The sequence below is a fragment of the Eriocheir sinensis genome, chromosome 38, assembly GCF_024679095.1.
Source record: "Eriocheir sinensis breed Jianghai 21 chromosome 38, ASM2467909v1, whole genome shotgun sequence".
Classification (NCBI taxonomy): domain Eukaryota; kingdom Metazoa; phylum Arthropoda; class Malacostraca; order Decapoda; family Varunidae; genus Eriocheir; species Eriocheir sinensis.
Genome location: NC_066546.1, coordinates 4456548 through 4484047, shown reverse-complemented (window position 1 = coordinate 4484047; position 27500 = coordinate 4456548). Strand labels below are relative to the sequence as shown.

The 27500-nt window shown below is 42.8% G+C and overlaps 1 long non-coding RNA gene across 1 annotated transcript; it reads right to left on the bottom strand.

The window, feature by feature from the left end:
- Positions 1-13390: 13390 nt before the first annotated feature.
- Positions 13391-15128, bottom strand: LOC127008553 (uncharacterized). The gene is made up of 2 exons (XR_007761186.1): positions 14500-15128; positions 13391-14239 (listed from the first exon to the last, which is right to left on the bottom strand). It is a non-coding gene; the product is annotated as an uncharacterized LOC127008553 (long non-coding RNA).
- Between the last annotated feature and the right edge of the window lie 12372 nt (positions 15129-27500).

Here is a 27500-nt window from a genome sequence, read left to right as displayed (position 1 = left end):
TCTTCTTCTTCGTCTTCTTCTTCTTCTTCGTCTTCTTCTTCTTCTTGTTCTTGTTCTTGTTCCTGTTTTTTTTCTCAGTCATTCATTTCTTCTTCCAGTACTCTTTGCTTTAAAACTCTCCCCTCTTTGTTACTCTCATCTCATCTCTGTCCATTTAATTTTCCGTATGTCTTTCGCTCTCGCCTTTGTCTTTGATGTCCTTTACTCATTTTTCCTTTACAAGTTTTTTCCCTGTGATTCCTCTCTCCTGACAAATCCAATTCTTAGTTTTTTTCGTTTTCTATCTTTCTCTTATTTACTTAGCGCATTTCTGTTTTTTCTATGTTTTTTATTTGTGTGTTTTCTGTTCTATGCTTTTTGTTTGTTCTCTCTCTGCCTCGTTTTCTTTAGTTTTCTTATGTTTTCCTCTAATAAAATCTGTAATGTTTTTTTTTTCGTATGTCTCTGTTTTGTGTGTCTGTCTTATGTCTCTTCTCTCCACATCCTTTTCTTATCCTCCCTCCTCTCACTTCATTTATCACTCCCTTCTCCGTGTGTCCCCTCTTTATTCTCTCATCTTTCTTCTCCTCCATTCTTTTCTATTCCCTTTACTAACCTCCCTTCTCCATCTCCCCCTTTCAATCCATTTCCCGCCGCCCATGGTCTCACTCCCTCCATCCTTTCACTTTTATTTCCCTGTCCACTCCCTCTCCTTTCATCTCTCTCTCTCTCTCTCTCTCTCTCTCTCTCTCTCTCTCTCTCTCTCTCTCTCTCTCTCTCTCTCTCTCTCTCTCTCTCTCTCTCTCTCTCTCTCTCTCTCTCTCTCTCTTCCATTTCTTTCCCTCCTTCATAAACCCTGCAGTTCCCACGCGCCATATCTCTCCCATGCTCTTTGTTTGTTCAATATGTGATACACCTGTTATGACTCTCTCTCTCTCTCTCTCTCTCTCTCTCTCTCTCTCTCTCTCTCTCTCTCTCTCTCTCTCTCTCTCTCTCTCTCTCTCTCTCTCTCTCTCTCTCTCTCTCTCTCTCTCTCTCTCTCTCTCTCTCTCTCTCTCTCTCGTTTATATAGTTTTTTTTCTTACCCATTGTTGCAGTAGTAATATGGTAAGGAAGGAAAACAAACGATCTAAATAGAGATACTACTATCACTACTACTACTACTACCACTACCACTACAACAGCTATTATTACTACTACTCCTACTACTATTACTACTGTTGCTGCTATTATTACTACTACCACCATTACCACACTCCACTTCCAGCTTTTAACTGCAAAACACAAACGCATATTTTGATTCTGTGTTTGTTGACCCGCTCATGTAACTCATACTCTCTCTATTTCTGTCTCTGTTTCTGTCTGTCTTTGTCTTTCTATCTGTCTGTATTTTATGTCTGTATGGCTGGCTGTCTGTTTGCTTGTGTCTTTACCTGTCTGTCTCACCATTCTCTCTCTCTCTCTCTCTCTCTCTCTCTCTCTCTCTCTCTCTCTCTCTCTCTCTCTCTCTCTCTCTCTCTCTCTCTCTCTCTCTCTCTCTCTCTCTCTCTCTCTCTCTCTCTCTCTCTCTCTCTCTCTCTCTCTCTCAATAAAAGGCTCTCACCCCACCTCACCACGGTACAAAAACGGCCTTGGGAAAATAAAGGGAGTAAAGTTTACGTTCGGAGTAATGGCATAATTTATTCTTTTTATTTTCGACCTCAGAAAGAAAATTGCTTTAATATTGAGGAAATTTCGTATTTATTAAAATCACGCTCCGGCACAGTCCTTAGGGAGGAGGACGAGGACGAGGACGAGGAGGAGGAAGAAGGAGGAGGTGGAGCAGGAGGAGAAGGAGGAAAGAGGGAGGTAGGAAGGAAGCTGCAGGAAATATTCATGGGAAATAAGTGGAGAGAGAGAGAGAGAGAGAGAGAGAGAGATTTACAAAGATTTATATATATTTACATTGAAAATCAGACCACACAGACCCCCTGGTCCAGACTAGGTGGTCTGTTCATAAACCTAAGTGATTCTACATTAATCAGATGGCTCCACAACTTTGCATTTCAAATCTAGTTAATATTAAGTTGAAGGGAGTGTCGGTCGATCGTCTTACACTGGACCACTGAATGTGGGAGCTTATTCCATTCTCGCACTACAACGTTGGTGAAGAAATATTTGGTGTAGACTGAATTTACTTGTCTACATTTGAGTTTTGTGCCATTGTTCCTCGTACGCAAAGTGTCACCGATTCTAAACAATTTTGTTCTGTCTACATTCGTAAATCCATCAAGTATTTTCAACATACGATCAGTTTCTTAAGAGAGAACATATGGAAAGCTTTTCGTCGTAGGGTTTGTTGTGCAAGAAAGGGATCATTTTTGTTGCCCGACGCTGAACACCTTGTAATTTAGCAATGTCCTTTGCATGGTGGGGAGACCAAAACTGCACCGCATATTCCAAGTGGGGTCTGACTAAACTATTGTTGAGCGGAAGTATTACTTCTTTATTTTTTAATAAAAAGTTTCTTTTAATGAAGCCCAACATTCTGCTCGCTTTATTTGCTGCATAGATGCATTCCTGTGAGAATTTGAGGTTTGACGCGATTTTGACACCCAGTTCCTTGACGTATTGAACGCTTTTGGGTTTGACGCCGCGCATTTCGTAATCGAACTTCTTATTTCTTGTTCCAAATTGAAGGTACTGGCACTTATCTACATTAAAGGGCAGAGAATATATATATATATATATATATATATATATATATATATATATATATATATATATATATGAATGAATGTGTGTGCGTGTGTGTGTGTGTGGGGGGGGGGAGTTGTGTGTGTGTGTGTGTGTGTGTGTGTTTATGCATTTAATAAGAACTACGAAATCGAAAAAAAAACAATAGTAAGTGGTTTTTTTATTATTGCCGTACAGAAGCTTGAGACTTGTGTTAATAATGTGTGTTGTTTATCTTTGCAGTACATGGGGTCTTTAAATTTAAGGGCCATATTATTAAGCACTTCATCGCAAAAGCGCACACATTTGACAAGGCTTTCGTAGGGGTTGTGGGGCTTTCCAGGAGTAGTTTTATGACCCTGGCTGTAATCTGATAAGGCTTCTGAACAGTGAACTCAAAACACACTCCATGAGAACGCGATGTATCTCTTTTTTGACATTTATAAGAAACTGATGTGAGAGTTGGGAGCGTCAAGAGAATACCGACTTTAGTGTTCTTTAGTTCATCTGATATTATGTTCTTGTTTTATTGAAATTTATCCTCTTGCAATACGTTCTTTTCTTTTTATTTCGTTAATCAAATTGAGTGTATTATCTTTATCATTTCTTGTAAATATTAGTGTTTTGTAGGTCATCTGATATTGCTTTCTTCTGTTCTTAAGCTTTTCCCCCTTGGTATACGTTTTTTTGTACTTTCTTTAATCAAATCATGTGTATTATCTCTACGTCTTTTAAATTTTAGTATCTTGTAGGTCATCTGATATTGTATTCTTCTGTTATATTAAGCTTTACCCCCTTGGTATACGTTCTTTTTTTGTACTTTCTTTAATCAAATCGTGTGTATTATCTTTATTGCGTCTTTTAAATTTTATTGTCGTGTTGTTCATCTAATACTGTATTCTTTTTTTACTGATCTTTCCCCTTTGGTGTACATCCATTTCTTTTTTCTTTCTTTAATCAATTTGTGTTTATCATTATTACCTCTCTTCTTTATTCTTCTCACGGGCGTAATCGTTTATTAATACCACCCGGAGCGCTGCACGGGCGGGTGAGTAAAACACGCTGATTGTACGCTGCATAATGTAACGAGACCAGCCACGGGGGCTCTCAGGTGGATTATTGACTCACCCGGCGGCTATGTGCACATCCACCTACGTAACGGCACGCACACACACACACACACACACACACACACACACACACACACACACAGACACACACACACCGTCCATAATGTTTTTTTTTTCTATCCTCTTCTTGATTACCTCTCATCTCTCTCTCTCTCTCTCTCTCTCTCTCTCTCTCTCTCTCTCTCTCTCTCTCTCTCTCTCTCTCTCTCTCTCTCTCTCTCTCTCTCTCTCTCTCTCTCTCTCTCTCTCTCTCTCTCTCTCTCTCTCTCTCTCTCTCTCTCTCTCTCTCTCTCTCTCTCTCTCTCTCTCTCTCTCTCTCTCTCTCTCTCTATCTCTCTCTCTCTCTCTCTCTCTCTCTCTCTCTCTCTCTCTCTCTCTCTCTCTCTCTCTCTCTCTCTCTCTCTCTCTCTCTCTCTCTCTCTCTCTCTCTCTCTCTCTCTCTCTCTCTCTCTCTCAATCCTTTGCTTTTTTGGTTTCATTCCTGCATTTTCTCAATATTTTATCTCTATTTTTTCCAGTTTTTTTCTTAATTCCCTTCTTTCGCCCCTCTACTTATCACCTTACGCTTCTCTTCTTTTTTATTTCTTTTTTTCTCTCCCCTGTGTATCTTCTCTCTTTGTCTCATTCCTTCGTTTTTTTCTGTTTTTTTCTTGCGTCTCACTCTCCTTCCTATGTCTTTTTTTACCTGGATTAGTAATGCTTTCCTTTTATCTTTCTTCTTCCTCCTCCTCATCTTCCTCCTCTTCTTCCTCTTCCTCATCCTTTTTCTCCTGGTCCTCCTCATCCGCCTCCTCCTCTTTCATTCGTTCAACTTCCTCTCTTCTAGTGCGTCGTTTCCCTTTCTTCCTCTTCCCTCACTCCTTCCTTTCCCTTCTGACCTCCTTTTCTCTTCTCTGCTGACCTCATCATGACCTCACAATCTCTTCCCTCAAACTTCACGACCCGCTTACACAATCCCGCCCTGCCCCCTCACCCCCTCTGCCGCCCCTCATCTCGTATCTCATCTCCCGTTCATCTCCCACTTCATCGCCCTGTCTGTCTTCACTTCTTCCACTACCCAATCCTCTCGTATCTCCCAGTCATCTGCTCACCTCACTTTCCTTCCTCCCTTGCTCTCTATGGCCTTATCTCCCTCTCTTATCTCCCTCTCATCTCTCCTCCTCCTCCTCCTCCTCCTCCTCCTCCTGGATGCTGGGAATGGAGGTAAGTTTTCTTCAGGCGACAGCTTTGGACCAGGCTGAGGGAATAAAGTTTGCTCCTTTTATCCCCCCTGTGACCTCTTCCTGCTTATCCACTCCCCTCCTCCTTTTCCACACACTCCTGCTTCTCTTCCTCTTCTTCCTTCTCCTCTTCGTCCGCCTCCTTCTCCATTTTCTCCTTCAATTCCTTCGTTTTACTATATTTGTGTCTTCTCCGTTTCCCCGTTTTTCTTTGCTTTCTCCTCTTCTTTCTCCTCCGCTCATTTTCTTACCGCCCTCCTATATTTATCCTTTTCAAATTTCTATATTCGTACATTTCTTCCTTGCTCTCCTTTTCGCTGTCTTTCCCTTTTCCTCAACCACAAGAACCTAATATAATAAGTCTGCTATAAGTCAGTCTGCCTTCACTGGCACTCCTCTTCACATATACTACGGCTTACCATTCTTTTCTTATCTTATTGACGCTTACTATATAACTACCATGTTTGTTACACTCATTAACCACTCTATCAATATTCCAATTTTTGTTGTTTCACTCGAATAATTTAATGTTAAACAACCATAACAATAAACAACAACGTCTTGTATAGGAAAGATGATGTACGTATCTAAGATCCCACACAACATTCCCCTGCACGGTGACGGGAGTGACACAATGCTTAATACTTCTTTGAAATATCTGGCCACATATTTCAGTAAAAATGTGAACTTGACATTTTAAAATATGCGGGGAAACTTATCACAATGATATATATAAATAGCATCAAGAACAAAATATAACAAATAAACGGATTATAGTCAGTTACTCTGTTGTAACCATATTTAAATACGCGCTGAAGATATTGCGTCACAAACACAAATGTAGTGAATTCGAAAGCTACACACTTTTGCTGGTGGCGGAGCTAAGCAAGGCCACGTCACACCTTTGTCACGGGAACTTATTTGGTTAAAATTTAATAGTATAGTAGTATAGTATAGTACAAGGATGAACTGGGATTGATGATTTGCTATATTATTACGGAAATAATACCAAGCGTGACCTTCCGATCAGGCAACAGCTGTATGTTCCAAATTCTCCTTTGTTGTTCATCTACTTCTTGGGTGATTTGTTTTATCTTCGTGTCTAATTTTGTCATTAAGGTCTTTATGTATGCTTTTAATTCCTACTTTCTTTTTTCCTTAACGCTTAGGATCAATTCTAAAGATGTGTATTATGTACATTTATGGCACTCACCATGTCTTTAGCTTTTGCAAATAAGGTAGATAGCTTTGTTTAACGTATGCTTAATTTTATTTTATCTTGACATCAATGGAAAAATTGTAAAAATGAAAAAAACAGTCTGCTTATGAGACTTCTGATTGAATCTGAATTTATCAGAGTCAGGCCCGTTAGCAGGAGTCCTACCGTGCTGTATTACTACCAGAACCTGACTGACATCACCGCACGGAATTCCTTCATCATCAAATAGCAGGACACCTCTCCAACATTTTTGAACGTTCATTTGATCTGCCGTTGCATTTAGAGGAACAATGCTTCTGCGGATTTTTTCCCCATTTTTTCACCTTGACGGTGTCCTCTGCCTCAAAAAAGAAAAATCATAATTATCGTCATCATTAAAAACAGCAGCAGGAACAACCGCAGCAGCATCATTTCCTCCTCGTCCTCCTCCTCCTCTCCCTCCTCCTCCCCCTCCTCCTCCTCCTCCTCATCAACATGTTTTCTTCTTTTTCTTCTTTCAATTTCTCCACATTCTCCTAGTTTTCATCACTTTAATTTCCTCTTCCATCTATCGTCATTTGGCCTTCCTGCTCCCTCTTTATCTCGACGACCCCAGCCCGTAAGTAGCGCAGGCGAATTTTATTTATAGTGGCTGCCGTGATATATGACTTTGCATGGCCCATGCTGCCCCCGGTGCTCCTCTTGACCCAAGTCACTGAAGTCAGGGTTGATTGAAGATCTGAACAGCATGTGGGTAATCTTACGCCACTCGGCGATGGTTTGAAAAATCAGCGTGTTTCGGTGGGACTCGAACCTAGGTCCACGGGCTCACCACGCCCGCACGCTGACCACTCGGCCACCGCCTGTAGTTTATTTCCTCTCTCCTCTTAACGGAATTCGGTTTCTTGTTTTTATACTATGAAAGAAAAGGAGGAGGAGGAAGGAAGAGTTGGTGATGATATTGAAGGAGAAGGAGGAGGAGGAGAGGAGGAGGAGGAAGGGATGTTGGTGGTTGTGGTAATGGAGGAAGAGGAGGATGAAAGAAGAGTCGGAGGAGGATGAGGAGGAGGATGAGGAGGATGAGGAGGAGGATGAGGAGGATGAGGCTGGTGGTGGTGGTCGTGGCGGTAAAGGCGAAGGCTTAATAAAGAAGGAGAAGACTCAAGATGCTCCTTCTGCTGCCGCCTCTCATAAAACATAGGTCACGGCGTTATCCTTTGGCCCGCTTCTTATTTATATTCTTTTTCATCTCTTTTACTTCCTCCTCTTTTTCGCTTATTCCTTCCTTTTTTTCCTTTTTTCTTTTTTGCTTTTTATATTTTTGGCTCTTGGTCTTGTTCTTACTCTTGTTTTTGTTTTTTTCTTCTTGTTTTGTGTTAATACTTTTTTGGCTGTTGTTGTTGTTGTTGCTGTTGTTGTTGTTGTCCTTCTTCTTCTTCTTCTTCTTCTTCTTCTTGTTCTTGTTCTTCTTTTTCTTCTTTTTTCTTTTTCTTTCTTTTTCTTTTCTTCTTTTCTTCTTCTTTTCTAGTTCCTCCGCGTCTCTCCTTTTTGTGTCTCTCTCCTTCCTGTGTTTTCTTTTCTTTTATTGCCTTTCATGGTGTGATCAGGCGCATAACTTTGCAGTCTTCGCAATATTCTCTTTCTCTTCTTTCTTTTATTTCTCATTTTTTTCTTTCATTTTTCCTTTTGTCGTTTACTTTCATTTTTTAGTTCATCCCATTCTTTCATTTATTATTATTTTTTCTGTTTTTTTTTCATCAGTGTTCCTTACATTGTCTACTAGTTCAGCGTTTTTCTTTTCCATCCATTCCTTGTATTGCATTAACTTGATATCTGGTGCCGTTTCTTCTATCTGTATTTGTCTTGCCCTCAGTTTCTTGTCTTCTCTCCCTCCTTCCCTGTGCATCATCTGTCCTCCTCCTTGTATCTGTCTTTACGTGTCACTTGTGTGTCTGTTTCGTCTGGTGCGTGTGTCATCTGTCTTCCTTCTGGCGTCCGCTGTGGTCCCTGTCATCATTTGTCTTCCTTTCCTCCTCCTCTGTGAGTAGCTTTTTGTGTTCTTATGTTTGTCTTCACTCGTGTTTGCTGTTCTCACTTGGCTTCCCTGTTTGTGAAGGTTTCATTTTGTAATCTGTTTCATATCTCTTTCCCTTCTTTTTTTGGATACTTTTTTTTGTTTACTTTTTTGTGTATTTAGTTTCGCCCGTTTTCTCTCCTCTTTTTCTCTCCTCTTTCCTGATAATTTCTAACTGTTCTGGTATTCTAAATTCACTTATCTTGCCTTTTGTGTCTTGTTTCAATTATTTATTTTAGTTTGTTATCTGTTTCATTGTCTGGTCTTTGTTACTGTTTATCGTTTGTCTTGTGCAACGTGTGTGTTTCCTCCCGGGACTAGTTATCAATTTATATTTTCCCACCCTGGTCGTCTATCCTCTTTTTTTTTTCTCATAAGTTCGTGTTTTCGTCATATTCATTTAGTGTCATTAGACTCAGTACATATTTCGAAAGAAATATCCTTCGTACATTTTCTTTTCTTCAATTCCTCCCTGTTTTCTTCACGTCAGGGATCTTTTTTTTTATCATTATTATTATTTTTTACTTCAGAGGAAACAGCTCAAGGGGGCACAAAAAAAGAAACAATAATGAAAAAAAGCACGCTACTCATTGCTCCTATAAAAAAGAGTTCAGAGGAGTGACCGAAAGATAGGTCAATTTCGGGAGGAGAGGTGTCCTGATACTCTCCTCTTGAAAGAGTTCAAGTCGTAGGCAGGAGGAAATACAGATGAAGGGAGATTGTTCCAGAGTTTATCTGCGTGAGGGATGAAAGAGTGAAGATTCTGGTTAACTCGTGCGTAAGGGATTTGGACAGTAAAGGGATGAACTTTAGTAGAAAGTCGTGTGCGGCGAGGCCGCGGGAGGGGGGGGGAGGCATGCTGTTAGCAAGTTCAGAAGAGCAGTCAGCATGAAAATATCGATAGAAGATAGAAAGAGAGGCAACATGGCGGTGGAATTTAAGAGGTAGAAGACTATCAGTAAGAGGAGGAGAGCTGATGAGACGAAGAGCCTTAGACTCCACTCTGTCCAAGAGAGCTGTGTGAGTGGAGCCCCCCACACGTGAGATGCATACTCCATACGAGGGTGGACAAGCCCCCTGTATATGGATAGCAACTGTGCGGGGGAGAAGAACTGGCGGAGACGATACAGAACGCCCAACCTCGTGACAGCTGATTTAGTGGGAGAAGAATTGTGAAGTTTCCAGCTAAGATTTTGAGTTAAGGATAGACCGAGGATGTTTAGTGATGAAGGTGACAGCTGAGTGTTGTCGAAGAATAGGGGATAGGTGTTTGGAAGATTGTGTCGAGTTGATAGGTGGAGAAATTGGGTTTTTGAGGCATTGAAGGACTCAAGGTTCCTTTTTCCCAATCGGAAATGATTGCAAGGTCTGAGGTTAAACGTTCTGCAGCCTCCAGTCTGGAGTCTTGTAATTCCTGTTGAGAGGGTCTTCTGTTGATAGAAATTGAATAATGCAGAGTGGAGTCGTCAACGTATGAGTTGATAGGACAGTTTGTTATGGAAAGATTATTGATGAATAAGCGGTGGCTGAGTGGTTAGCGTGCCGGCCCCTCATTCGGCGCGTTGTCCATGATGTGGGTCCAGGGGACAGCATGAGGCAATAATAAAGTTGCCACTGTAAACAATTGCCTGCGCCATGACGGGCTCGGGCCGACCATCAGGCCCATATGGAATTGCCTACCGGCGCTATAGGCCACATGTAAAAAAATAAATAAAAAAAAATAAAAATAAAAAAGAAGAGTGGGGTAAATGGACAGAGCCCTGTGGAACACCACTGTTGATAGGGTCAGGGGAAGAACAGTGACCGTCCACAACAGCAGAGATAGAACGGCTGAAAAGGAAACTGGAGATAAAGGAACAGAGTGAAGTATAGACTCCGAAAGAGGGCAGTTTAGAAAGTAGAGAGTTGTGCCAGACTCTACTGAAAGCTTTTGATATGTCTAGCGCTCACCGAAACGGCTAAGAGAGGATGACCAAGAGTCAGTTAAGAGAGCAAGAAGATCGCCAGTAGAACGCCCCTTACGCGAACCCATACTGGCGATCTGATGGAAGGTCAGAAGTGGAAAGGTGCTTTTGAATCTTCCGGGTAAGGATTGATTCAAAAGCTTTAGATAAACAGGAAAGTAAAGCTATAGGGCGGTAGTTTGAGGGATTGGAATGGTCACCCTTCTTAGACACAGGCTGTACGAAGGCGTACTTCCAGCAGGATGAAGAGATAGGATGTTGACAGGCAGAGGCGAAAGAGTTTGACCAGGCAGGGTGTCAGCACGGAAGCACAGTTTTTAAGGACAATAGGAGGCACTCCATGAGGTCCATAAGCCTTCTGAGAGTTGAAGCCAGAGAGGACATAGAAAACATCCTTCTTAACAATCTTAATAACAGGCATAAAGGAGTCAGAGGGGAGATGAGCCCCTGCCCAGAATCGTCCAGAGTGGAGTTTTTACAGAACATTTGAGCGAAGAGTTAAGCCTTAGAGATAGATGAGACGGCGATGCTGCCATCAGGGTGAAGGAGAGGAGGGAAATATGAAGACGTGAAATTGGAGGAGATATTTTTGGGTAGGTGCCAGAAGTCCCTGGAAGAATTAGAAAAAAAACAAGGTTTTGACATTTTCTATGGATGAAAGAGCTTTTGGTAAGTCGAAGAATAGATTGGGCGCGATTCCGGACAGAAATGTAAAGATCATGGTTAGCAGGAGTGTGAAGGCTCTGGTACCTTTTGTGAGCTGCCTAACTATCTTTGACAGCACGAGAACAAGCGTGATTGAACTATGGCTTTTTATCATGAGTAAAGAAGGTACGTGGAATGTATGCCTCCACTCCAGAGACAATCACCTCTGTGATGCGCTGGGCACACACAGAGGGGTCTCTCTCCTGGAAGCAGTAATCATTCCACGAGAAATCGGAAAAGTACATCCTCAGGTCGTTCCACCGAGCTGAAGCAAAATGCCAGAAACATCGCCTCTTCGGTTGGTCCAGAGGATGTACAGGAGCGATAGGACAGGATGCAGAAATAAAGTTGTGATCGGAGGAGCCCAACGGAGAGAACAGTTCGACAGAGTAGGCAGAAGGGTTAGAGGTAAGGAAGAGGTGTAGTATGTTGGGGCTGTCTCCAAGACGGTCGGGAATACGTGTAGGGTGCTAGGTCATTGAGGATAGCAAAGTTGTAGGCTTGTTCACCAGGCTGGTCAGTGAGAGAGGATGAAAGCCAAAGCTGGTGATGAACATTGAAATCTCCTAGGCTGGAGATTTCAGCGAAGGGAGAGTGGGTCAATATGTGCTCCACTTTAGAATTAAAGTAGTCAAAGCATTTTACATACTTAGTAGAGTTAGGCGAGAGATAAACAGCACAGATGTATTTAGTAATAGAATGACAGTGAAGTCTTAGCCAGATGGTGGAAAATTCAGAAATCAAGGTCGTGGGCACGAGAGCAAGTGATGTCGTTGCGCAAGTGGGCGCAACATCCAGCTTTGGATTGAAATTTAGGATAGAGATACGTAGTAGGAGGGAACAGAGTAGAGATTGCTGTCAGTAGCCGCCGAGACCTGTGCTTCGGTGAGGAAGAGGTGAAATTTAGACGAGGAGAGATGGTGCTCCACAGAATGGAAATTGGAACGAAGACCGCGAATGTTGCAGAAATTGATAAGATAGAGGTCTGAGGAGTTATCAAGACACCTCTTAAGTCGGCAGGCAGAAGGGGAGTCCTCCCTGGGGGGAATTTGTGCCCCCCCCCACCTCAGGCGGGAACTCCGAGGCTATGTTAAAGTACGCCATCTGTAATTTGTAAAATTAGGGGAAATGGCGTGTATGTTGTTTGAATGTAGTGTGGTGTGGAAAGAGTGAGGATCTGTCTTTAGAGAGCATGCTGAACTACTCTCTGGTGTTGATGAGACATTAGGGAAACGGAAAGTAGGACATGGGAAGGGTCTTTGAAGGGCTTCAGCACCCTCCTCCCTTCCTCTCACCGGGAGTGGCTTACGCCCGTTTCGGTACGTGTCTTCCTAAACCTACTTCCATATCTATATTACTAAAGGATACACGAGAATATAAGGAGACAACAAGATATATGAGGAGACTACAATAATTTAGTTAATGTCCTCCCTGTTATCTTGCCTGCCCGTCCTACGTTATTGCCTTTGAAGCGAATGTAGTTGTGTTGAGCTGTCTTCATCTTTTGTCTGTCAGCTGTCACATCCGCCCGTCACGTGTCCTCGCCGTGTCACCTTTCCCGTTGCCTGGCCGCCGCTCCTTCCATTAGTGCGTGTCTCGAGTCTCATGTGTCCGCTTACCTTCCCCGCCGCGTGAATCGAGGCGTGTCAACACCTGAATCATTTAAACGACCTTTCACCTACACGGCTGCCTCCGCTTTTCATCCGCCTCTGACTCTTTTTCATCGCCTGCTCTTCCTCGTTTTCCCACTAGTTTTCTTCCTGTCGAGTTTTTGCTTTATTTAATTTCGCTGAGTCCTTCTTTCTCCTTTTCCTTGTTCTGCTATGTGTGTCTGTTTCTACTCCTCCTTCGGGTTGTTCTTAATCTCTTCACCTCTTTCTCATCCTCCTCCTTCAAGTCCTTTTCCTTTTCCTCTTTCTCTTTCCCGTCCTTGTCCTCTTCTTAATCTCTCTCCTCTTTCACTCCCTCCTCCTATTCCTTCTTCGCTTCCTCCCCTTCCTATCCCTCGTGGATTTTTGATCCGCCAGTTAAATACAAGGACATAAAATAACTCTTGAGAATACAGCGATGCGCCACGAAGCTGATATCTTCGTTAAGCCCACAGCCTTTATAAAGAATGACGACGTACTCAACCTGTTTGTCCAGGGATAGAGATATTGGGGAGATGTGAAACAAGACTTCATACACCGAAAAGTTCAATAACGTAAATTGAACATTAATTCGATAACTGTATACCGATTTAAACGAAGCGATGCAGTATTGATATTGGCAGGAGTTGTGTCCTTGAATCGACTCATCAAACTTCCTGTAAAAATCATTAATGCAAATATTAACATTTTGTAATTTCATCAATTGTTTCTTCTTTGCGTCAGGAGTGAATACAACGTCCCTTTTTTCAATGCAAGCCAAGTGTTTTGATATGTTCTGCGCATCACATAACTGCCTGAGAACAAAAACTAAAGCAGACATCTTCGTTATGTGTCAACAAGCCTTATGTCGCCTGCTCAACCATGCTTCCAAGTTTCCTTCCCCGCCTCTTCCTCTCCATTGCTCGTTTTAGTGTAGTGTCTCCGAGGAAAGCCACTAATCACGTTTTCGTTTCCCTTTCCTTTCTTCTATATTTTTTTCCATTCTTTTTTTCCTTCCATTCCGCCGACTGAACTCCACAAACTCTTTCCTCCTTTCCTCCACAGCCAAATCCACCTGTCATACTTCTTCCTCCTCCTCCTCCTCCTCCTCCTCCACCAGTATCCCACTATTTCCGACATCTTTCCTTTTTTTTTTCACAGTTGTATTCTTTCCTTCGTGCAGTTTTTGCCTCAAGGTTTCTTCCTCATTACAGCGGTTGTATTTTATGTTTATTCTTGTTTTTTTCCTTCCTCTAATTCCTCCAGTGTAGTAAAAAAAATAAGCCTCCTTTATTTGTTCTTCTCTTTCTCTTTTTTCCCCTCCTACTCCTCCTCCTTCACTTCCTTCTCTTCTTTATTTTCTTCATAGTTTTCGCTTTACATACTTTTTATTATTCTCGCTTTCTCCTCTTCCTCGTCCTCTTCGTTTTCGTTCTTCCCTTTTCTTCTTTTGTTATCTTCCTCCTCCTCCTTTTTCTCCACCTCCTTTTTCTAGTCTTTATTCCTCTTACCGTTTTCTCCTTACATACTGTTTCTCCTTCTCGTTATCTCTTCGTCCTCGTCCTCTTCGTCATCGCCCTTCTCTTTTCTTCTCTCGTTTTCTTCCTCCTCCTCCGCCTTCTTCACCTCCTTTATCTTGTCTTTATTCCTCTTACCGTTTTCTCCTTCTTCTCGTTTTCTCTTCGTCCTCGTCATCTTCGTCATCGCCCTTCTCTTTTCTTCTCTCGTTTTCTTCCTCCTCCTCTTTCTTCTTCACCTCCTTTATCTTGTCTTTATTCCTCTTACCGTTTTCTCCTTCTTCTCGTTATCTCTTCGTCCTCGTCATCTTCGTCATCGTCCTTCCCTTTTCTTCTCTCGTTTTCTTCCTCCTCCTCTTTCTTCTTCACCTCCTTTATCTTGTCTTTATTCCTCTTACCGTTTTCTCCTTACATACTTTTTTTCTCATTCTCCTCGCTTTCTCCTCGTCCTTGTCATCTTCGTCTTCTTCCTTCACCTTTATTCTTTCGTTATTTTCCTCCTCCTCCTTCTTCTTCACCTCCTTTTTCTCGCCTTTATTCCTCTCATCGTTTTTTCCTTTCATACTGTTTCTTATTCTCCTCGTTTCCTCTTCGTCCTCTTCGTCTTCTTCCTTCACCTTTATTCTTTTGTTTCCTTCCTCCTCCTTTTTCTTCACCTCCTTTTTCTCGCCTTTATTCCTCTCATCGTTTTTTCCTTTCATACTGTTTCTTATTCTCTTCGTTTCCTCTTCGTCCTCTTCGTCTTCGTCCTTCCCTTTTCTTCTCTCGTTTCCTTCCCACGCCTCCTTTTTCACGCCTTTATTCCTCTCACCGTTTTCTCTTTACATACTGTTTCTCATTCTCCTCGTTTTCTCTTCGTCCTCGTCCTCCTCGTCTTCCTCCTTCACCTTTATTCTCCCTCTTTGTTTTCTCTTTTCATGCTGCTTTTCATTTTACGCACGTAGTCTCCTCCTCCTCCTCCTCCTCCATTACCGCTCCGTACCTCCATTTTTCCTTTATCCTCCTTCCCTCCACCACTCCCGCCATTTTTAACCTCATTACTACCTCCTTTTCCTTTATTTCATCCCTAGTCTCTTTTCTCTCCTCCACCTCCACCCCCCCTCCCTTCACTTCTCTCCATCTGTTAAGAGAACTTTTTTTTTGCCTCCAGTCCTAATCGGCGAGGGAACGAGTCTCCTCTTCTTCTTCTTCCTCTTCTTCCTCCTCCCCCTCCTCCTCCTCCTCTGGCAATCCTTCCCTCCCTCCCTGGCTGGACTGTTCTTTCTGTTATTAACCCCGTTTGTCATTCTCTCTCTCTCTCTCTCTCTCTCTCTCTCTCTCTCTCTCTCTCTCTCTCTCTCTCTCTCTCTCTCTCTCTCTCTCTCTCTCTCTCTCTCTCTCTCTCTCTCTCTCTCTCTCTCTCTCTCTCTCTCGCTGGATACTATACTTTCTTCTCTTCACCTTTAAGTATTCCTTCCCCTCATTTTCCATTTTCTTTCTCCTCTCAGTTTCTCCTTTTTTTGTATCCTTTCCATCCTGCCTCTTTTTTCATATCTTCTTGACGCCTTTTTTTTTCTTTCTTCGACCTCTTTTCCAATTCTTTCTATCCTTTCTTGCTGTTTTTTTTCAACCGTCCTAGCAGTTTTTCTTTCGTTTTTACCCTTTTCTCACCCGATTAATTTCTCTCTCTCTCTCTCTCTCTCTCTCTCTCTCTCTCTCTCTCTCTCTCTCTCTCTCTCTCTCTCTCTCTCTCTCTCTCTCTCTCTCTCTCTCTCTCTAATACTGTCATTCTTTGGGTCTTTATACAAAATCCTGGTTGATTTTCTCCTACTCGGCGGGATTCTTGGTGTGTCTGTCTGTCTGTCTGTGTCGGTCTATCGGTCGGTCGGTCGCTTGGTCTGCCTGTCTGTCTGTCCGTCGGTTGGCTGGTTGGTCGGTCGGCTTCACTCAAATTCAGTTTAAAATGATTCTAACTTCCAACACCACCACCACATCATTGTGCTGTCTCCCTGCCTTCTCACCGCGCCACCCAACACCTCCTGGCACCCTTTTTTTCCTCTCCTCTGTCCGCCTCGTGCTCCTACAGACTCTTAGATCAGTTGTTCAGCCGCCGACACCACCACAGCCACGTACTTCAATAACAAGAATAATAAGAATAGCAAGAAAAACAACAACAACAACAATAACAACAACAACAGCAGCAGCCTTCTCGTCCTTTTCCTTTCCTTTTTTGCTCCTACACTTCCCCCTACTTTTCTGTATTCTCCTCCTCCTCCTCCTCCTTCTCCTCCTCCTCCTCCTCCTCCTCCTCCTCCTTCTCTCCCTCCATCTCCTCCTCCTTCTCCTCCTCCTCCCTCTCCTATTCCTCTTAATCCCATTCCCAAACCTTTAGTCTCCGGTCCATAACCCCTATTCCTCTTTCTCCTATACTTCCTTCTCCTCCTCTTCCTCATTCACCTCTTCCACCACTTCTTTACCCCAACACACTTCCTCCTCCACCTCCTCCGCTACAGCACACACCCTCCTTTTCTCTCACTCCCTCTCTTCTCCCACCTTACCTCCCTTTTCTCCTCCTCTCACACACCCTTTTCCAGCTGGCCCTCACGAGAACCCACTCAACCAATGACCCTCTCGCCAGCCACAGCATCCTCCCCCCGTCCCTGCCAGAAGCCCACTGAAGCTATTTACGGGAGGCCTCGCTCTTATATGAAGGCCGCCGCCATAAAACTGAAGGGGCACTACACCCACCTTAAACACGAGCCCTTATTGGTGGGCCGCTCCGTCCCTCTGGCCTCAGTTGGCTATTCCCTTGCTGGATTATGGGTAGGAGGAGGGGTGGGTACTGAGGGAAAGGGGGCACGGGGGGTAGAGGAGGGGGTGCTTATTAAAGCCTCGTTGGGTGTTATTTTCTATATGTATTTTCTTGTTTTTTTGGCATTATCGTTGTGGGGTTTTGTGATTTGTTTATTTTATTTGTTGATTTGTTCGTTTTATTTCTATTGGTCTACATTGTCGGTGGTTTCAGTGGTTGGTTACGTGATGGGTTCTTATAATGTTGCTCTATGTTATCGTTTTGGTTGGGGTATAATGATATTATAAATATTTCGTGTTATTTTTTCATTGACGCTTTTATTTTGCTACTCGATCGTTTCTTTATTTTCTCATAGGTCATTGTCAGCTTTCTTCATTATTTTTTATATATTTGTTAGTAAATCATTTTTTTTATTTTGGTATTTTTTTCAGTTTTCTCCAGGTCATTTTTGTTTTTGTATTTAAATGAACATTGCTTTACTTCTCAGTCTGTATTTTCTGCAGTTTTCCTCAGTCTTTTTTTTTTTTTTTAATCCATGCGAGAGTTTGTGTCCATAGATGTTCATTCGTTTTGTTATTTATTCTCCTATATAAATTTTCTATATAAATTATATGTTTTATGTCTATTTTATCTATCTCTGAATTTTTGTTTCCCTAGATCTCTTTGAATAAAATCAAAGATTTTTATTCTTTGCTATTTCTGATTTTTAGTCTTTTTTTTCCATAATCTTTGTCCAGTTCTCTTTTTTATTTGAGACATTTTGTTTTCATAGATCCGATTTAACATACACATTTATATTCTTTATGGAATTTCTCATTTTATTATCATTTTTCCGGTTGTCTTCATAATATTCTGGTGCATTTCTTTATATCTCTTTGTGCCTTTTATGTTCTTACAGACTCATGCTTTTTGTGGGATATCTCAGTTTTCCGTCGTTTTTCTTTTTACTTTAAAATCTGCTGCGTGCCGTTTACCTCTTTTTTCTAGTTTATATGTGAAGTCTGGTGTTTTAAACGATATTTGGATTGTTTGTGGTCGTTTTGGCGCTCTGGTTGTCTGATGTAGAGGGTCACCCAGGCATTTTTCTTCTTGGCAGCTTAAACCCATGCTCATATGATGCCACTGTTTAGAGGTTCTTGTTTGAGGTTTAAAGGTTCCGGTTTGGGGTTTAAATGTGCCGGTTCGGTTTCGAGGTTGTGGCATTTGGTCTTGAAGGGTCTGGTTTACGGTTTAGATGTTTTGGTTTGGGGTTTCAAGGTTCTGGTTTAGGGTTTAAAGATTCTGGCTTTGGGTTTAAACGTTCTGGTTTTGGGTTTAAACGTTCTGGTTTGGGGTTTATAGGTTTTGGTTTGGGGTTTAAAGGTTCTGGTTTGGGGTTTAACCCTTTCCATCCGTGACACAGACGTCAGCGTCACAGTATGGAAAGGGTCAAGAGGAAATGGAAGAGGAGTAATCCTCTTCTAAACCTCTCAATCCTCCTCTAAGTTCCTCTTCCATTTCCTCTAAAGAGGTTTAGAAGAGGATTAAGAGGAAATGGAAGAGGATTAAGAGGTTTAGAAGAGGACTAACCCTTTCCATACGGTGACGCCGTCGGATGCCTGTTGGATGTCGGTGTCGCCGGAGTGAAGGGGTTAAAGGTTCTGGTTTGGGGTTTAAAGGTTCTGGTTTAGGTTTTAAAGGTTTTGGTGTAGGGTTTAAAGGTTCTGGTTTGGGGTTTAAAGGTTCTGGTTTGGGGTTTAAAGGTTCCGATTTGGGGTTTAAAGGTTCTGGTTTGGGGTCTGGTTTGAGGTTTAAAGGTTCTGGTTTGAGGTTTAAAGGTTCTGGTTTTGAGTTTAAAGGTTCTGGTTTTGGGTTTTAAGGTTCTGGTTTTGGGTTTTAAGGTTCTGGTTTGGGGTTTACACGTTCTGGTTTGGGGTATAAAGGTTCTGGTTCGGGGTGTAAAAGTTCTGGTTTAGTGTTTTAAGGTTCTGGTTTGGGGTTTAAAGGTTCTGTTTTGGGGATTAAAGGTTCTGGTTTGGGGTTTAAAGGTTCTGGTTTGGGGTTTAAAGGTTCAGGTTTGGGGTTTAAAGGTTCTTGTTTGAGGTTTAAAGGTTCTTGTTTAAGGTTTAAAGGTTCTTGTTTGGGGTTTAAAGGTTCTGGTTTTGGGTTTAAAGGTTCTGGTTTAGGGTTTAAAGGTTCTGGTTTGGGGTTTAAAGGTTGTGTTTTTTGGTTTAAGGGTTCTGGTTTGGGCTCTAAAGGTTCTGTTTTTTGGTTTAAGGGTTCTGGTTTTGGGTTTAAATAACATAAGAACATAAGAACGTAAGGAGTCTGCAAGAGGCCGGTTGGCCTATACAAGGCAGCTCCTGTACACTCGACCCCACCTTACCTCACCATCCATGGCTTTATCTAGCCTCTTCTTGAATGTATCTATGGCATTGGCATCCACAACATGGCTCCCATGCCTGTTCCATTCGTCCACCACTCTATTGGTGAACCAATTCTTGCCTATGTCCTTGTTGAATCTGAATTTGTCTAACTTAAAACCATTGCCACGCGTCCTACCTGGCTCTTTCACTCTCAAAATTTTATTGACATCCCCTTTATTAAATCCCTTCATCCATTTATAAACTTCGATCTGGTTTGGTGTTTAAAGGTTCTGTTTTTTGGTATAAAGGTTCTGGTTTGGTGTATAAAGGTTCTGTTTTTGGGTTTAAAGGTTCTGGTTTGGTGTTTGAAGGGTCTGGTTTGGGGTTTACAGGTTCTGGTTTGGGGTGTAATGGTTCTGGTTTGGGGTTTAAAGGTTCTGGTTTGGGGTTTGAAGGTTCTGGTTTGGGGTGTAATGGTTCTGGTTTGGGGTTTAAAGGTTCTGGTTTGGGGTTTAAAGGTTCTGGTTTGGGGTTTGAAGGTTCTGGTTTGGGGTGTAATGGTTCTGGTTTGGGGTTTGAAGGTTCTGGTTTGGGGTGTAATGGTTCTGGTTTGGGGTTTAAAGGTTCTGGTTTGGGGTTTGAAGGTTGTGGCCTGGGGGATAAGACCAGATGCCTTTCTTGACGTGACACGTTGGCACAGGGGTTCGAATCGCCCCCAAAAGACACGAAGGCATTCAGAGGTCATTTGTTGGTCATAAATCTGGTTCTGGATAAACCCACAAGTCTCCATGAAAGAGATTTATGGGAGAGGTAAATGCGGTGTCTTTTTTTTTCAGTTGGAAAGGTTAAATGCTTATAAATTCGTTGTTGTGTGTGTATGGAGAGAGAAAATCATGAGTTGAATTTTTTTGTAGTACACGTAGAGCCAGACAAGTTAAAAAATAGCCTTTCTCTCTCTCTCTCTCTCTCTCTCTCTCTCTCTCTCTCTCTCTCTCTCTCTCTCTCTCTCTCTCACTCTCTCTCTCTCTCTCTGAACTTAAAGAGAGAGTTTTTATTTTGCGTCACCTCCCCCCCCACCCCCACCCCCGCCTCCCCCACCACCACCATCACCACCGCCCTCCATCACCGCCGCACCTCACACCCCGCCATCACGCAAGGCACACTCCACCGATGGGAAGGCAGAGTGTAATATTGATGACGATGACGATGGTTGTGGCGATGGTGATAATGAAGAGGATGGTGGTGGTGATAATATAGATGATAAGAATAACAGTAATACAACATGAAGAGAAGGAGGGGTAAGAGGATGATGATGATGATGATGATAATGAGGAAGAGGAGGAGGAAGAAGTGATAAAGAAGAAAAAAAGTAGAATGATAACTAATATAAACGAAAATTTCCTCCTACTCCTCCTTTTCTCACTACTACTACTACTACTACTACTACTACTACTACTACTACTACTATTACTACTACTACTACTACTACTACTACTACTACTACTACTACTACTACTACTACTACTTGACAAAAGGATGACTAAAATGAATCTCGGGTTGAGAAACTTACCATACGAGGAAAGCCTTCAGTAATTTATTTTGCATTCTGTAGCAAGGCGAAGGGTGCGAGGAGACTCGATCTAAGTTTCTAAATGGGTGATGGGCTTTGATGCCGATAAGGGTTTGGTGGTAAGAGATTCGGGTAGTACACGTAGTAAAGGGTTTAAGTTGAATAAATTTGGATTCCACATACATAAGCAAGAATTTGTTTACCATTAGAGTGGTGGACGAGTGTAACAGGCTTGGTGGCCACGTGGGTGCCAACACGATAGATACGTTCAAGAGGATATGTAAATTCATGGATTGTGAGATTAGGAACAGTAACGTTAGGTTTACAGGAGTTGACTTGAATAGGCCTACCGCCCTCTTGCAGACTCCTTATGCTCTTATGTTCTACTACTACTACTACTACTACTACTACTACTACTGGTTCTGCCGCCACTGCCACTACCACCAGATCAACTTCCTTTATTATGTCTAAGATTATGCCAGCGTTCATTAAATAAAAGTACCCTCCTCCTCCTCCTCCTCGTCGTCGTCCTCATCCTCCTTTTCCTCCTATTCCTCCTCCATCCCCCCCTCCTCCTCCTCCGCTTACATAGTTTATTGGATGTTAGCACAATGAAATTATCTGTATTGGCAGATATTTTAAAGGGGCAGAATATTACATCGTGTGTGTGTGTGTGTGTGTGTGTGTGTGTGTGTGTGTGTGTGTGTGTGTGTGTGTGTGTGTGTGTGTGTGTGTGTGTGTGTGTGTGTGTGTGTGTGTGTTCTCTTTTCATTGTTTGATTGTGGTGTTGGTCGTGTTGGTGATGTGGGTGGTGGTGATGGTTTTGTGACATGTTATGTGATATTCATCGGATTATTACATTTTTGAATTGTTTTTATAATTTTGTTATATGGGTTACATTATTTTGGTTTTAATATTTTGCTGACACACATGATCCTAAACTAATAATTATATGTAGGTAGGAAGACACCTACCGAACGGGCGCAAGCCACTCCCGGTGAGGTATATATGGGAGGTGAGAAGGGAGCTGAAGCCCTCCAAAGACCCTTCCCATGTCCTCACTAACCGTTTCCCTATTGTCTCACCAACACCGGAGAGTAGTTCAGCATGCTCTCTAAAGACAGATCCTCTCTTTATCCACACCACACTACATTCACACAACATATACACCTTTTCCCAAAATTAAAATTTCAAAATGGCGCACATATACCAAGCCTCGGAGTCCCCGCCTGGGGGGTGGACCACAAATCCCCCCAGGGAGGACTCCCCTTCTGGCTGCCGACCCGAGAGGTGTCTTGATAACTCCTCGAACTTCTTTCTTCTCAATTTCTGCAACATTCGCGGTCTTCGCTCTAATTTTCATTCTGTGGAACATCATCTCTCCTCCTCTAAACCTCACCTTCTCTTCCTTACCGAAACACAGGTTTCTGAGGCTACTGACAGCAATCTCTACTCTGTTCCCTCCTACTATCTCTATCCTAAATTTCAATCCAAAGCTGGATGTTGCGCCTACGTGCGCAACGACATCACTTGCTCTCGTGCCCACGACCTTGACTCTTCTGAATTTTCCACCATCTGGTTAAGACTTCACTGTCATTCTATTACTAAATACATCTGTGCTGTTTATCTCTTACCTAACTCTACCAACTATGTAAAATTCTTTGACTATTTGAATTCTAAAGTGGAGCACATCTTGACCCACTCTCCCTTCGCTGAAATCTCCATCCTAGGAGATTTCAATGTTCCTACCAGCTTTGGCTTTCATCCTCTTTCACTGACCATCCTGGTGAAGAAGCCTACAACTTTGCTATCCTCAACGACCTAGAGCAGTTGGTCCAGCACCCTACACGTATTCCCGACCGTCTTGGAGATCGGCCCAACATTCTAGACCTCTTCCTTACCTCAAACCCTTCTGCTTATTCTGTCAAACTGTTCTCTCCGTTGGGCTCCTCCGATCACAATCTTATTTCTGCATCCTGTCCTATCGCTCCTGTACACCCTCTGGACCCACCGAAGGCGATGCTTCTGGCATTTTGCTTCAGCTCGGTGGGACGACCTGAGATGTACTTTTCCATTCCCGTGGAATGATTATTGCTTCCAGGATAGAGACCCCTGTGTGTGCTCAGCGCATCACAGAGGTGATTATCTCTGGAATGGAGGCATACATTCCTCGCTCTTTCTCTACTCCTCATGCTAAAAAGCCTTGGTTTAATCACGCTTGTTCTCGTGCTGTCAATGATAGAGGTAGCTCACAAAAGGTACCAGAGCCTGCAAACTAATGCTAATTATGAACTTTACATTTCTGCCCGAAATCGTGCCAAATCTATTCTCCGACTAACCAAAAATTCTTTCATTAATAGAAAATGTCAAATCCTTGCTTTCTCTAACTCTTCCCGTGACTTCTGGCATCTAGCCAAAAACATCTCCTCCAACTTCACTTCTTCATCTTTCCCTCCACTCCTCAGTCCTGACGGCAACACTGCCGTCTCATCTATCTCTAAGGCTGAACTCTTCTCTCAAACTTTTTCTAAAAACTCCACTCTGGACGATTCTGGGCATATTCCTCCTACTCATCCCCCCTCTGACTCCTTTATGCCTGTTATAAAGATTCTTCAAAATGATGTTTTCTATGCCCTCTCTGGCCTCAATCTTCAGAAAGCTTATGGACCTGATGGAGTGCCTCCTATTGTCCTTAAAAACTGTGCCTCTGTGCTGTCACCCTGCCTGGTCAAACTCTTTCGCCTCTGCCTCGCAACATCTACCTTTCCTTCTTGCTGGAAGTATGCCTTCATACAGCCTGTACCTAAGAAGGGTGACCGCTCCAATCCCTTAAACTACCGTCCTATTGCTTTACTTTCTTGTCTATCTAAAGCTTTTGAATCAATCCTTAACCGGAAGATTCAAAAGCACCTTTCCACTTCTGACCTTCTATCTGATCGCCAGTATGGGTTCCGCAAGGGGCGTTCTACTGGTGATCTCCTATATCTTAACTGACTCTTGGTCATCCTCTCTTAGCCGTTTCGGTGAAACTTTTGCTATTGCGCTGGACATATCAAAAGCTTTTGATAGGGTCTGGCACAAATCTTTGCTTTCTAAACTACCCTCTTACGGTTTCTATCCTTCTCTCTGTACCTTTATCTCCAGTTTCCTTTCTGACCGTTCTATTTCTGCCGTGGTAGACGGTCACTGTTCTTCCCCTAAATCTATTAACAGTGGTGTCCCACAGGGTTCTGTCCTATCTCCACTCTTTTCTGTTGTTCATTGATGATCTTCTTTCCAAAACGAACTGTCCTATCCATTCCTACGCCGATGATTCCACTCTGCATTATTCAACTTCTTTTAATAGAAGACCCACCCTTCAGGAACTTAACGACTCAAGGCTGGAGGCTGCAGAACGCTTAGCCTCAGACCTTACTATTATTTCCGATTGGGGCAAGAAGAACCTGTTGTCCTTCAACGCCTCAAAACTCAGTTTCTCCACCTATCCACTCGACACAATCTTCCAAACAACTATCCCCTATTCTTTGACAACACCCAGCTATCACCTTCTTCAACACTAAACATCCTCGGTCTATCCTTAACTCAAAATCTCAACTGGAAACTTCATATCTCATCTCTTACTAAATCAGCTTCCTCGAGGCTGGGCGTTCTGTACCGTCTCCGCCAGTTCTTCTCCCCTGCACAGTTGCTGTCCATATACAGGGCCTTATCCGCCCTCGTATGGAGTATGCATCTCATGTGTGGGGGGGCTCCACTCACACAGCTCTTCTGGACAGAGTGGAGGCTGAGGCTCTTCGTCTCATCAGCTCTCCTCCTCATACTGATAGTCTTCTACCTCTTAAATTCCGCCGCAATGTTGCCTCTCTTTCTATCTTCTATCGATATTTCCACGCTGACTGCTCTTCTGAACTTGCTAACTGCATGCCTCCCCCCCTCCCGCGGCCCTGCTGCACTCGACTTTCTACTCATGCTCATCCCTATACTGTCCAAACCCCTTATGCAAGAGTTAACCAGCATCTTCACTCTTTCATCCCTCACGCTGGTAAATTCTGGAACAATCTTCCTTCATCTGTATTTCCTCCTGCCTACGACTTGAACTCTTTCAAGAGGAGGGTATCAGGACACCTCTCCTCCCGAAACTGACCTATCTTTCGGCCACCTCTTTGGATTCTTTTTAGGAGCAGCAAGTAGCGGGCTTTTTTTTATATTAATGTTTACTTTTTTTGTGCCCTTGAACTGTCTCCTTTGCTGTAAAAAAAAAAAATGTATGCCTTTGTCTTTTAAACTTCAAATTGTGATTAATATATGTATGTGAGTGGGGTGGAAGGGGTGTTACCATGGTGACTATCTCGTGCTACTGATGACTTAATGGACACACACACACACACACACACACACACACACACACACACACACACCTCCGGTAGCTTAATCGGTTAGAGCGCCGTGCAGCAAGGCTTCATGGCCAAACAGGCGGCCGGATTCTTTCCGTTCAGTAGGCGTGGGTACTGTCCCCCCTTGAGCAAGGGGTGTGGGGGGTGTGGTGTGTGAGGTCCTGGCAGTACCCAGAGATCGACATTAATGAGCACTTGCCCACGTCGTGAGGGTACTTGCTGGCGAAAGCGAGTCCAACTCGTGATCAGGCCGTGGTGAATTACACATACACACACACACACACACACACACACACACACACACACACACACATACACACACACACACCGCCCCCTCCACTCCTACTATGTACTAAAGAAAAATAATTTCATGTTGTAAAACGTAATATTCATTGTTGTTGTTCTTCGTGTTAAGGTGACGCGGTAATTACGAAATTATGACGTAATGGCTGGTTAGCGATGACGCAATAGCTGTCTCGTTAAATTATTTTTATACTTAAGAGAAAGAAAATAATATTAGATGGTCGCGTGTGGGGGGACTATATTTTTCCCTTCTTATTCCCCATCTTTTTGTTGTTGTTTGAAGTGGTTGCGATGTGTGGCACGGAGTAATTGCCCGGTTTCCACTTTTACTTTCAACATGCTCCATTTTTTTCTTTTCTTTCAATCCTGGTTCTATTTTTATACTTTTCCTCTTATCTTTTTTTTTTTTTTAGCTGGAAGTCTGAACCTTTTCTCTTCTGTTTACTTATGAATTTTGTGTAACTTTTTTTTGTTTATTCCAGCTTTATATTTAGCTATCTATCTTTATCTATCTATACTTATCTCTATCTTCATTGTTTAGAATATGATAAAAAAGAAAAATATACATATCTATCTGTCTATATCTATATCTCTCTACGTATATCAATATTTATCTATATCTATCTAAATATCTATCTATATCTGTATCTGTATCTGTGTATCTGTATCTGTGTATCTGTATCTGTATCTGTATCTGTATCTGTATCTCTCTCTCTCTCTCTCTCTCTCTCTCTCTCTCTCTCTCTCTCTCTCTCTCTCTCTCTCTCTCTCTCTCTCTCTCTCTCTCTCTCTCTCTCTCTCTCTCTCTCTCTCTCTCTCTCTCTCTCTCTCTCTAATCTTTCTCAATTTATTTGTGCCTTGTGCTTTCTTTCCCTTTATAACTCGATAATCCACCTAACTCCAAACTTCATTTTCATTGTATTTTCTCCATTATTGATAATATACATTTTCTTCAGTGTTTGAATATAGGTATCTTTTCCATATTACTCGAAATATCTTCAGGTCCATCAAATGCTTCCAAACATATCTCACTCCGTACTGTTTCGATATACTGTTTTATTTTTCTTGGCCTCTCACTACATTGTGTTTTGCGTCGTCTACCTTTACTCTTATTTTTTTTCTTTCTGTTCTTAAGCACCTTTGTACGCTTCCATCTCCTCCTCCTCCTCCTCCTCCTTCTTCTCCTCCTCCTCCTCATTTTCCTCCTCCTCCTCCTATTCCTCCTCCACCGACACATACTCTTGCACCCGAAAAATATTTATGGAATTCTCATTTCCATCGCGTTTTTTTTCGTGAAAATTCCAAGGACTAGGGGAGGAGGTCTAAACAGAGAAAGAGAATTAGAAGGAGGAGGAGGAGGAGAAGGAGCATGATGAGGAGTAGGAGGAGGAGGAAGAAGGGAAGTAGTGGTAGCAAATTTCCTCACACTTATTTATGCTGTATGTCCGTGTCCTTATTTACCCGTGGGTCCGTCTGTCCATCTATTTGCCTGCCTGTGTTTGCTCGTCTGCCTGCCTGTCTGTCTGCCTGTCTGTCTGCCTGTCTGCCTGCCTGTCTGCCTGCCTGTCTGCATCTCTTTTATGTCTGTCTTGTCTGTATCTGTTTGTCCATCTGACTTTTTTTTTTTTTTTTTTTTTTTTTGCGTCGTGGCCTATTGCGCCGGTAGGCTTCTTCCCGGTGGATCCTAATGGTCGGTCCAAGGCTTCTTCCCGGTGGGTCCTGATGGTCGGCCCAGCCCGTTCTGGCGCAGGCGAGTGTTTATAGTGGCGCCATCTTGCATTGGCTCATGCTGTCCTCCCGGAGCTCATCTTTAATCCTATAATCTAGAGTCCGGGTTGATAGGTGGTCTTCTGGACAGCATGTGGGTAGTTTTCAGCCACTCGGCGGCGGCTGAAAAATCCCAGCTTGGTGGCACCGGTCGGGAATTGAACTCGCGTCCTCCTGAACGCGGGGCCGTCTCACTATCC